The following is a 12,745-nucleotide window of genomic DNA, read 5'->3' as shown; positions in this document are numbered from 1 at the left end:
CTGTGAAATTACAAACAAAAAATACACATTCTGAGACATGAACTGAAAGGAATTGTGAATTTTATTAACATTAAATCGTCCTCCTCCCATTTGCACCTCAAAATTATGGGGAAGCTGTGCCTCCCCTGCCTCCCCCGACGAGCCGCCACTGCCTGAATGCACTGTTTGTGCAGAGGCACTAATAAGAAATCATTGAGACTCACCTCATTTAAAATGCATGAGGCAATGGATCTCAGATCTAATCCTGGCAATTAGTAATTAACAAAAGAGACTCACAAGCACGGTTGAATCGGAGAGTTGTTTAGATTGCACTGTGCTAGATTTGTCATTAATATCCGTGCACTTCTGTGACAGGCTGAAAAATAACCAATAGTGATTTAGCCGGACAAACTTTATGCAGTATTTTGTGTGGACCTGTCTGTGCCGCTGCCCTGTGGTTGTTCGCGGGGGGAAAGGCTTTCATTATTGCTTGACCCGTTTGCAATTAAACTGACCCCAGCTGTCCAAGCTGCACGGAGTGGCGGAAGCTCCCATCACTCTCGGGGTGAATAACTTCAACATCCGCTGTTGTGCATGCCTGAGCATTAATAAACATGCAGGGTGGAGTGTGTTAACTAGGGCTGTAAAGATGTATGCTTTATGAATACATCACGGCAGCCACAGTCCACAGTTCTCAAGGGTTTTTGCCACATTTTGTTTTTTGCTTTGAATTTCTGATTGTTGTTCTGTATTGGTTTGAGTTTCTTAAAACTTTCATCTACTAAATTTTACTATACCGTTTAAATATTTTGGGATTTGGCAAGATTTATTAATGGTTTTGAAAGCAGCCTTTTTATATGCTCACTGAGGCTGCATTTATTCACTCAAAATACAGTAAAAACAGTAATATTGCAAAATATTATTACACAAAATAAGTGTTTATAGGAAGTCTCCTTTGCTCACTAAGGCTGCATTTATTTGATCATAAAATACAGTAAAACAGTAATATTGCTAATATTATATTGTGAAATATTGCTTTGTGAATTATTATTACAGTTAACAATGACATTTCAAAATATAAAGCTGAATATTTAGCAGCCGTTACTCCAGTCTTCAGGGTCACTTGATCCTTCAGAAATCATTCTAATATGCTGATTTGGTGCTCAAGAAACTTTTCTTATTATAATCAGTGTTGAAAACAGTTGTGCTGCTCAGTATTTTTGTGGAAAGTTTAGATTTGGATTTGGAGCTTTAGGAAACTTTTGGGATAGTTTATAAATATATAACATATTTAAAAAAGCTACAGAGAGTCTGTATTTTTTTCAGTGTGTGGCTTCAGGTGGTTCTAAATGTTATCCCAAATTCAGAAAAAAATCAAATAGGAACAACTTACAAGATTTGTCACATACAGGTTTTGCACACAAATACATGCACATGCTTATCGAATGAGACACAATGTCTTTTGTTACAATTTTTCCCTCCAGTTGAGAACCACTGCTGTTTATTACAAAGAAAATACCATATGTTAGGTTATAGAAAATAGCATCCTCAAAAAGCAGAATATCAGAATAGCAGAAAATCCTCAAAAAAAAGACATGATTCAAAATACAGTGCTGAGGCTGAATATGTAAATGTGAAGTGCTTATCATTGTTGACCTAGTAACCCACTGCCCACCTCTATTCACAAATACAGCAATGTATTCCCCTCTCTCTGTTTGCTTTCGCCCAATACTAGCTCGTGTGGAGACAGTATTGATGCTCCAAATGGTTACATGAACAGTTTACGAATAGCCTCCTCTCAAATGTGCTGTGGGGAGGCATAAAATATGAGCTTCCAGGTGCTAATTAACAATTCCAATGCTGACAGACAACACCACGCCAGAGATGCAATCGTCTTGTCTCTCCATGGGGGAGAGGAATAATATGATTATCTTTTCACTGAATCAATTCAGCTTTGTTTCATGAGAAAGAGGGACTCACAGCAGAATGAGCTGTTTGAGGTGGAGAAACAAAGGGAGTGTAATTTTTTTGAAGGTCCTGCCTTCATTTCTCCAGCATCTGGTGCCTGGAGTCTTTGCAGACCCTTTGCACACATAAATGATTCAAACATTAGTCTTTTCTTCCTCAAAACTGGCTGCCTAAGTATAGAAACGAAGCTTCTGAGACCATTACCAACAACTGAGCGCTATGAGAGCTAGTCTTTGACTCTAAACTGTACTGAGGTCAAAGTGGTAATATCAACAAAGCAAGCTCTCATTTTCCTTGGTACTCTTTTTCTGTAAACATGTAAAGATGTGAGCTTAAGGGAACCAGTCCAAGTGTTTTGGATTCTTTGTGCACAGGATTTTTCTTGGCTGAAAGCATACTAACTAAGGACATGCAACTGGAAGATCAGGATTATAATTAAGGGATTTAGGCTGTCTCTCTATTATAACAGAGAGGTGCAGATCCTACAGCCACAAAAATAATGATCTGTACTAGATGAAGACTTATAAATGTTTCATTGAATTTTAAATAGTATATCTTGGAACGGGAATTATAATTTTATTTAGCACTGAAACTGTACTGTGGAAAAGAGTATCTAAAACAGGGCCTAAAATTAACTTTTTGCCACACCTGCCAATGGCAAATTTTTTTTTACCGGCCATGAAAATCTTTTTGCAAAAACAGGCAGTTATACTACTACAATAACTAAACATATTTACAATGTTTTCAATTTGTCCTGCTGGTGCATTTTCCCTCAATTTTCCCTATTAATTATAGCCATTCAACATTACAGTATAATTGAAAGCCATTATTTTTAACATTTAATAGGCTCTGAAATATATAACTTTTAATTTAAGTGATTTTAAAACAATCTTCACATAATTATATTATATATGCATAAACTATACATATGAATCTTTATTCAAGCTATAAAAGTTGATCAGCGACTAGAACAGTCCAAGGATTTCTCTTTTTCTTTTGTTCTTTGATATACATCAATGACAGACTTCAGCAGGTTTCACTTTCAAATCAGTGCTGTCTCTTTAAAACATGATGACTCGGATCTGACACACATCCGATTTTCTATCGAGTCATTTAAATCACTTATTCAAGCAATTCATAAACTAAACAACTGACTTTCTTTATGAGTGAGTCATTGAATCATTTATTCAACCATTATGCTTAAAAACATTCATTCAGAAAATAAACAAGTGGTTGTCTTAATTAGTGAGTCATTACATTATTCGCAAATGATTAGTTCAAAAAAGCTGAATCATTCAGCCACTTTTTATAATGTCTACTTCAGTAATCCAATGTCTTTAATTTTTATTTTTATGACCTGGAGGATTTTTCTCAGCAAATATTAAGTGTTATTTTAGTATTATTAAGATTTTATTTTTAATATTTTTAATAATTTAAATTTTATTGTTAATAATAGTGTTTGGTTTTTGTAATTTGTATTATTATTATTTTTTTTAAATACATCTATTTATCTTTCTTTTATTTACTTGTAGTAATTTTAGTAATTTAACTTAAACTTATTTCAATTAGTTGCCAAGGCAACTCATTTAATGTTAGTTACTGAAAACGATTTTGAATAGTTTTAGTTAACAATAACAGCACAGATATATACAGTTAATTTGATTCACTAATCAGCATGTCCTGTTGTTAATTAATTTTCTCATTGATTGTCATTCATAGTCTTCCAATATAACTGGTTTAAACTAGTGTGAAACTAATTAAACAGCCTAATGAAAAAATGGGATTTTTTTTTTTTCCTTTCCAGATCTACCATCCTTTGTCTTCTTATCCCAGGTTGAAAATAAGTCTCAATGCAGGAGTTGAGGTAGGGCCCATGTTGAGGTAGAGTAACTGATTGTTTGGCCCGGCTGCGCCATTCGTTTTTAAGGGTATGAATCTAATGCCATTCCTCCTCATTACAGTACAGGCTTCCAATGCCTGTGCTAATCCCTCCACCAATTCCTTAGAGAAATCTCTCCGCTGCCCTGGCTAGCATAAATCATTTTTATCGCTGGTACTTCGGCCTCGATCTGCACAGACGGGTGATGTTTTAAAACCTATGTGGATGGTAAATCTGCCAACTTTAATTAAAATGGCATCTTTCCCTTTTTGTCCTGGTGACATAATGGCCTCCAAACTTCCTAAAAAGGATCTCTGAGGACTGACCTCAAGGAAAAAAAATTATATATATATATATATATATGTATAAAACTAAGGGACTACCTCATGCATTCTCCAACAGATGACCTAGTTTAAAAGTTTGAGGTAAAGTAAGTTTCAGAGATGGTGATTCATGCTATTAATTAATAAATAAAATAATCTGCAACAGATAATACCAGTAAATGACAATGAACTATTGTCAGTTAACAGTCAAATTCCACATAAAAGAAAAGGCCTGAAAGCCAAGGTACTCCACAGCTGTCAAGGATAATAAAATGTTTCACTTTCATTTAATGCAGTCATTTATCACGTTTAAGCTGCGAAACAAAAAGGTTAAGTGAGATCCCACGAGATATATGCTTTAACGTCAACGTTTTCCGCCACAAAGAGCCAAGTCATCCATGGCCTCTTGTCTGTCTTCATTGCTGTTAATAACAGTGTGAAACTCAATCAATGAAAGCAATTCATTTCGTTTTGCATGCTAATCGTTCAGCAATGCTGAACACATAAGCCCTTATTTGAGAAGCGCATGAATTGTGGCAACAGTTTCTGCTCGCTCCAGCTGTAGAGCTGAAATGAAAAACTCATTGAGACAAGTCAACACTGATTGCACTGTACTCTATTAAAACGCAAATATTTATGCTGTGACATTTTCCACAAATCAATAACTTAATCCACTTTCTGCCAAATGCTTTTGAAAAAGGCCATGCTGTAATATAACGGTCTGGCCTTTTAACTACAAAAGCCTTTCTGTGAATTGAAGTCCGGACCCTGAATCCATCCATTCTCATCTTGGAGGGAGAAGGTCTAGCTGTGTGTGTGGCTATATTCACACCAAAGCAGAATACAGTATCTGTCCTTAGTGCTAAATACAGTTTACACACACTTTATTATGAAAATGAAAAGTCACAACTCATTATTTTTCTAAGCATTTAGCATTTTTAAGCATTCTTTTAGCATTTAAATAGACAAATTATTGTTGTAGTCCGAACTAGTTTTTAAACCGCATGTAAACATATTGCTGTTCAAAGGTTTGGGGAAGTAAGTTTTATTTTTGAAAGAAATTAACACTTTTCTTCAGCGAGGACAGATAAAATTTTATCAAAAGTGACAGTAAAGACTGTTTTACACTGTTACAAGTTTCAAATAAATGCTGTTTTTTTTAAACTTTCTATTAATCAAAGAATCTTAAACTGTTTTCAGAATTGCATGAAATAAACAATGAATTCTGAGCTTACATCTCGAAATTCTGACTTTTTCCTCAGAATTCTCAGTTTAAATCTTGCAATTCTGTTGACATTTATCTCATAATTTTAAATGTTATTTTTGCATTTGCAAGTTTATATCTCACAATTCAGACATTTTATATTTTGAAATTTTATTTTTTTATAAATTAAATTTCATTGTAATATTAAAATTTTTATATCCTGAAATTCTGAGTTTAAATCTCGGATTTCTGATTTTATTTTATTTTTTTACCCTGTGGCAGAAACAAGCTCCCATACATAAGAGACTTTCAATAATAATAATAATAATAATAATAATTAATTCATTATATATATATACTTTTGAACAGTAGATGTACTTTGTGTGAACCTAGTCTATGTGAAATAACCAGCTTCTATAATTTGTCTTTGTGGACAGCCATTCATTTTTCTATTTAATTTTTCATCTGGGCCCTGCTCTTTACCAGCAGAGATATAACAGTCATTGGTGTCTCCGAGACATCAAAACCTGACAAAGTGCCCCAGTGTGGGCCTAATAAAGATCCTTTATGAGGCTGAGTGCATTTGCAGGACTTAAAAAAAGCATTGGACTCCACTGATTTCATGCACAGTGTGGTTTATTTACACGTCCTCTCTATCTGTTATCAGACATAGGCTGCTATTGTTTTCTTTAGTGTGGGCCACTTATGGCGCTTATTTTGCGAGAGGTGTTACTTTAAGTGTGACTGGCATGAGGAGTGGCCAGTCTATGGTGTATTTTTATTTTCCCCTGATTGTCTTTATGTACATCTCTCATATACAGAGGTATTTCAAATGATTTTTAGGAAGGAGGGGAGGTGAGCTTCACAATTGAGTGATGTCTTTGCATTGATTTAGCTCCTGGGTTGGTAGAGACCACAATTTTCCCTGTGTGAAGCAAAATCAGCAATTAAATGGACTGAAATGCTGTTTTGTTACACTGTATGCTGCCATTTGCATGACATTGTTTTTGTTTGAGGACTAAACAAAAACAGTACTTTACAATGAAGGTTTGACAGTGATAAAGATTTACCCTGCTGAACTTTTAACACAAGGCAGTGTGATGCTTTTGTTAGACTGACAAGAAAACGCTGCCCACTGCATTGAACCTTCAAATTCTCTTTTTCCTCCGCCATCAACTTGGATTTGATTTTTTGTAATCAATATGTTATTTATAAATGCAGTAAGAAAAACAGAGGACAAAAATAAATAAATAAAAACAGTTATAAATGTCAGGCATCTGGTTTTATATTTTGTTAGAAAATGTGCTATTTTTATAGGCAAATCATATCAGATTGGAATGTATGGATTTAATTTTGCATTAATAAAAAAAAAACATTGAACATCTATCACACTTACCCTCTGATGTATTGCAAAGTCCCCAGTGGTCTTCTGAAAAAAGGAGAAAGAAAAATAGCATCACAATTATTTTCATCAAGCCATCCAATGTAATGATTTAACCTTTTTTCAAATTCTCAAAGGTGGAAACTCAACCTTTTAAAAGCAAGTTACATAATAATTCAGTCTTTTTCATAATTCATAACAAGCACAGCATGAACTGTACTGTAGCACAAATATCTGAACGGTGGGAGATAAACATTAAGCTCTGTCAGACGCCCCCAAACCACCATTTGATGCTCTATGTCGTTTGCTTTAAAGAGGCCGGTCCTTTGGTTAAAAGGGTCATAAAAACATAACAACACTTGCACATTTATGTAAATATGGGCATGTTAAAAACAGAAATATATAGAATAGAGAAGCATTACATCTAGTCACAAATCCCTTTGTGCTTGCAGTCTTAAGAAATGCTTTCATGGTTAGACAAAATCTCTGTAGTTTGCTGAAGAACGCATAATTAGGCACTATTTTTGTTCTGCTTATAAATGCTTCTTTTGAGGAAGAAATTACAAGAGGTTGTTCTGTACCTAATAAGCAATGTCTTTCATTTCTCCTTTCATTTCATAAGCAGAGTGCAAAACCATCCTTCATTTAACAGCTGCTCAAAAAGGATTTTCTTTTCTACAGAATGTATTATTGGTAAACAAAAGTTCAAAATTAAGTTAAAGATTACAAAAGGCATAAAATATCAGTAATTTTTTATACCATATGCAGAGTTATGTGGCCCAATTAGTTTGTTTGGGGATGTTTACAACTAAGGAGAAGCTTAGCAACTGTCATATGAATGTGCTGCTGATGATTTATAGGAAGCGCTTATTCTACAATAAATCACTCTATGACCTGTGTAATTTGCTCATTAGCCAAAGATGGTAATTTTTTATGTATTGATTAACTGACAGTGTGAATTATTAATTTGTCATTCAGATAAAGATGTTATAATTTTTATGAATAGTTGTAATCCATTAGTGTTGTTTTGTAGGTTACATGTTACACCAGTAGGTGGCGACAAGTGACTGTTTTTATGAGTGAATCATTGAGTCATTCATTCAGCCAATTCGTTCAAACAATCTGATTCATTCATGGATGAAACAAGTGCGTCTTTATGAGTGAGTCACTGAATCATTCATTCAACCAATGTGTTCAAAAACGCTGATTTATTCAGGAATGAAACACCACTACTGTGTGTTGGAATTTTTTGGAACTAGTTGTGTTGGCGGACCAAAAACAGATAAAGCTAAATGTAAGTGACTCAGTATTAACCTGTTGTTTAATAAAACTGGATTGACAATATAACACTCGCAGTTGTGCTGTTTTTAGGATTATCAAGGCTGCAGATTACCATGCTCATGTGATATTGCTTATGTTTCTCAGATGATTGTTTATTTATTTTTTTTTCCATTTAATCATTAATCATTTTATTACATGTAATTGTATTTGAGTAATTTGTCACATTGAAAAAGAAAATTCAGACTGAAACAGAATGTCACATATTCACAGGTCTTTGGTGTGAAAGCAGAGAAATCAATGACACTTTTTAAAGTGAAGGGTGACCCTCAAAGCAGGACAGATCTATAGACAGCACATTAGTCCTCTGTGATGACAGATGTGAGTTTGAATGATTAATGATGCATGTGGTTCAAATAAAGACTTATTGATGTGACCTTTGAATGTAGGAATTTGGTGCAAATGGAATGACATAAATCCGTAGGATTTATCCTTCCTGACATTTCCATACCATCATCGTCCTTGCCTGGAGAATAGAATAGTGTAGAATTGTGGCACAGATGTTATGCACCGAACATGTGGAAATATCTCTGAATGTTATTCAGAGAGTAAAACAGAGCGTTAGGTGACGTGTGTATATTGTCAACTGAGACCATTTTGTAACTAAAAATGTGTGTCACGAAATTAAAGAAATAATTAAATATAAAATGAGATTGTGACTAGTCACATTTTATACTGCAGTGAATGTTTATTATTTTTGTATAGACACGTACTATACAATCTTGACTATAAAGAAGCTGTTAAAATTGTCACCATTATCGCTCAGGAAAAAAATAGACAATTAGATTAGACAAAGAAAATGTATTTGACTCACATTGACCTTTTGTCACACTGTATAGGGTACATTAAATGTTATGGACTATTTGCATTTTTTTCTATACAGAAAAAACAATTGAATTGGGCAATAAATACTGCAATTAATAAATTGTTAGAAAAAATATATATTGCATTTAAAAGGTATGTGGCAACCTTACAGTTGCTAAAATACAGTCCTTGTGAACTTTATTCTGTGACAATTACCTCCAGTCTCCTTAAATATATCTCACATAAATGTCTTAAAGGGGTCATATGATTTTGCTAAAAAGAACATTATTTTGTGTATTTGGTGTAATGAAATGTGTTTATGCGGTTTAAGGTTAAAAAAACACATTATTTTCCACATACTGTACATTGTTGTTTCTCCTCTATGCCCCGCCTTTCTGAAACGCGTCGATTTTTACAAAACTCATCGGTCTGAAAAGCGAGGTGTACGCTGATTGGCCAGCTATCCAGTGCGTTATGATTGGCCAAATACCTCAAGCGTGAGACGGAAATGTTACGCCCCTCACCATATTGTGATGATGCCCTGCTAGGCCGGAGCGATGATTTAAAAACATGAAAACCCATTATAAACGAAGCATTCATTGCATCCAGTGGGGACATAATTATGGATTATAATAACTTATACTGTCTTTTTACGCGTTGCATCACGCCACGTAAACATAAAACCATGTCTGCATGTGTGATCGGAGAAATGACAAACAACAAGAACTACTCTACACTGCCCAAAAAACTCGCTTTAAATATAAAAAATATAAAATATAAAAAACGTACTTACATAAAAAAACGTACTTACAGTCTGTGAGTCAGAACAGCAGGCATTGTAGTCTACTCTCCCAGGATCAGGAAACAGTCCTCCATAAAATGTGCTGCACACATCTGAATATTTGGGTTGAAGTGTTCTGGAACAGTGTTGTAAATACAACTTAACCACTGATTTCTAGTCGTGTCCATTTTTGGAAGGCCAAACAAAGTAGTTTCACTTTCACAACGAAACACAGCATCACACACAACGGCCTAGAGTGAGCAGAGGCGGCGGATTCGACGAAGGAGCGTCCGGCGGGCTTGCCGCAACCACATGTGACGACCCCGGGCTGGACTCCGCTTCGTCCACGGTGAAAGCCGATCCGGCGATCCACAGCGCAAAGTTGATGTATTTCCTCAGCGACCAGCACGGATCAGCTCCAGGCATGACGAAGCAGATATCATCCTCTTTTGGAAGACCAAACAAAGTAGTTTCGCTTTCACAACGAAACACACAGCGCCTTCACGACATGGCGGCAGAGTTACTAAAAGTTAATAAAAGTTAATAAAAGTTACGCCTTACTTCTTTGCGTAAACATTTGGGCGGCGTTATGCAAATCTTCCCACATCGTGACGTAGACATGTGGGGGCGTGTTAGAACAAGCCGTTTTAGGTAGGTGTGGTTGACTCTTAACTTTTATAAAGAATATCTCTTTGGATTTGAGATTTTAGTCTTTGCAACTTTACAGATCTTCTTTATGCACCAAGAGCTTGTAACACTCCAAAGAGAAAGGAAACATTGAAATCGCATCATATGACCCCTTTAATATAACATTGTGCAATCCAAGGAATTAATGATATAATGCACACGTTCTAGACTCTTCATAACCATGTATAGGTTTCATCTATGTACTTAATCTAAGTGATGAATTTTTAAAAGATTGCTAATTAGTCATCTTAATATAGTTCAGATAATGACTCCATACACTGCATACTAACAGCAAATTGCGAACAGCTATTGTAGAAAACTGAATACTATGATTTTGGCTGATGGGATTTTAATGAGTAACAATATCTACTTCTTGCCTCGTAAGAGGAAATGCTCACACTGACAGCAGGCATTGTCTTACCACAGATTTAATGTGCCATTACGGCACAGGCGTATACAATGTTATAAGACTTTCAGAAGAAGCTCACAGATGCTTCCATCTGTTAAGCTCATATTTACCACTCTGTCCCAATTCTTGTCTCTCTCTCCTGGGTGGGCAGTCCAGGTTAGTATTGATCGGGGTGCTCCTTCCCCATTTATCTAACTCTCTGCCACTGTCAACCCCGCTACAGCTCAAGGACCCAAACGCTCGGGGGTCCTAGGATTATGAATAGCTCTGTATGGTCTTTTTCTTGGTGAGATACTGATGATCCACTTAAGTGGTAATGTAAACAAAATGTGCTCTCTGTCTCTATCTCTATATGTTTTTCTATACAGACTATTTAACTTAAAAGGAAAGCAGAAAATGTCAGAGCTGTTTAAAGGTCATGTAAGCAGTGTCTGAAATGGCACTTATACTTCATTTGATCATTTATCTAATGCATTTGTCCTCTAGGTCTCCTTCTGGCTGTTGTGCTTGATGTATAATAAGACAGGACGATTCAGAGAAACCCTTTATGAGAATCTAATGGGGCTTTTCTGTTTCTCTCAAATATCCATATGTATAATTGATGCCAATCTCAACAGCCCTGCTGTATATGGAGATGAACTATAGGCTAAAGGAAAGTTTCTACAAAAGAGTTGAATGAGCATTTAACCCAGTTAGAAATAGTGTTTCCCAACCTTTTGTCTTTTGTACTCCCATAGCTCTATCAGTAAAGCTCTACGGCTTCATCAACAAAAAGTGTTTCTTTATATTCATATTCATATTGACTTGTGTATCATTTAGCATTATCATTAATATTATAATAACCATTATTAAAGCACAAAACTGAAACAGTTATAACATAATACATGGATTTTAAAATATGCTAAAATAGAAAAGTTACTTTAAATTGTAATATTTTTAAACAATATTACTGTTTTACTGTATTTTTAATTAAACGCAGCCTTAATAAAAAAAAATACTCTAAACTTTTGAGCAGTATATATATCTCAAAGTGTAATTTACACAAAACATATTTTCTTTTTGTTCGCTGTTATGCTGTTATTGACAACAACACCAATAATAATAATAATAATAATAACTAGATTGAAAAGTTTGTAGACAAACTTTAAGTTGGCTTGAAAAAGTCTAGCTAGAAAGTTTGAAAAAGTTTTAAAATCTTGCAGTCTGAAAGTTTTCAGTTTGAAGTAGGTTGAAAGTTAAAATAGTTTTAAAGATCAACGTTTGAATGTTTTCAAGGCAATACAGTCTATTAGAAAAACAGATAGGTATAAAACATATTGCTAGGGTACCTGGGGTGGTTGCTAGGCTGTTTCTAGCATGACTAGCATGTTGCTAACATATTTTTAACATGATTAGCATGTTACTAGCATGTTGCTAGCATGATTAGCATGTTTCTAGTATGATTAGTATGTTGCTAACACAATTAACATGTTACTAGCATGTTGCTAGCATGATTAGCATGTTTCTAACATGGTTATCATGTTGCTAGCATGATTAACAAGTTACTAGCATGATTCTAGGATGATTAGTATGTTACTAGCATGGTGTTAACATTTTGTTAGCATGATTAGTAAATTACTAGCATGTTTCTAACATGATTTGCATGTTACTAACATGTTGTTAACATTATTATCATGTTACTAGCATGGTGTTAGTATTTTGTTAGCATGGTTAGCATGTTACTAGCTGCCCACTGCTCCGGGTGTGTGTTCACGGTGTGTGTGTGTGTGTGTGTGTGTTCACTGCTGTGTGTGTGTGCACTTTGGATGGGATAAATGCAGAGCACTAATTCCGAGTATGGGTCACCATACTTGGCCACATGTCACGTCACTGTCACTGTCACTCACTGTTAGCATTATTACCATGTTACTAGCATGGTGTTAACATTTTGTTAGCATGATTAGCACTTTAGTAGCATGTTTTCTAGCATGATTAGCATGTTACTAGCATGTT

The 12,745-nt window shown here is 35.0% G+C and overlaps 1 long non-coding RNA gene across 1 annotated transcript in view; it reads right to left on the bottom strand.

Annotated features, from left to right (window-relative positions):
* LOC107726928 (uncharacterized) overlaps positions 1-12,745 on the bottom strand; it is a 115,119-nt gene that overhangs the window by 65,376 nt on the left and 36,998 nt on the right. Inside the window, exon 2 of the long non-coding RNA XR_001638309.1 lies at positions 6,750-6,782. This is a non-coding gene — a long non-coding RNA (uncharacterized LOC107726928). The remainder of the gene's footprint in view (positions 1-6,749; positions 6,783-12,745) is intronic.

The sequence above is a fragment of the Sinocyclocheilus rhinocerous genome, unplaced genomic scaffold, assembly GCF_001515625.1.
Source record: "Sinocyclocheilus rhinocerous isolate Xijiao unplaced genomic scaffold, SAMN03320098_v1.1 scaffold606, whole genome shotgun sequence".
NCBI lineage: Eukaryota > Metazoa > Chordata > Actinopteri > Cypriniformes > Cyprinidae > Sinocyclocheilus > Sinocyclocheilus rhinocerous.
Note: the sequence above shows the minus strand (reverse complement) of the source record. Positions and strands in the feature narration are given on the sequence as shown.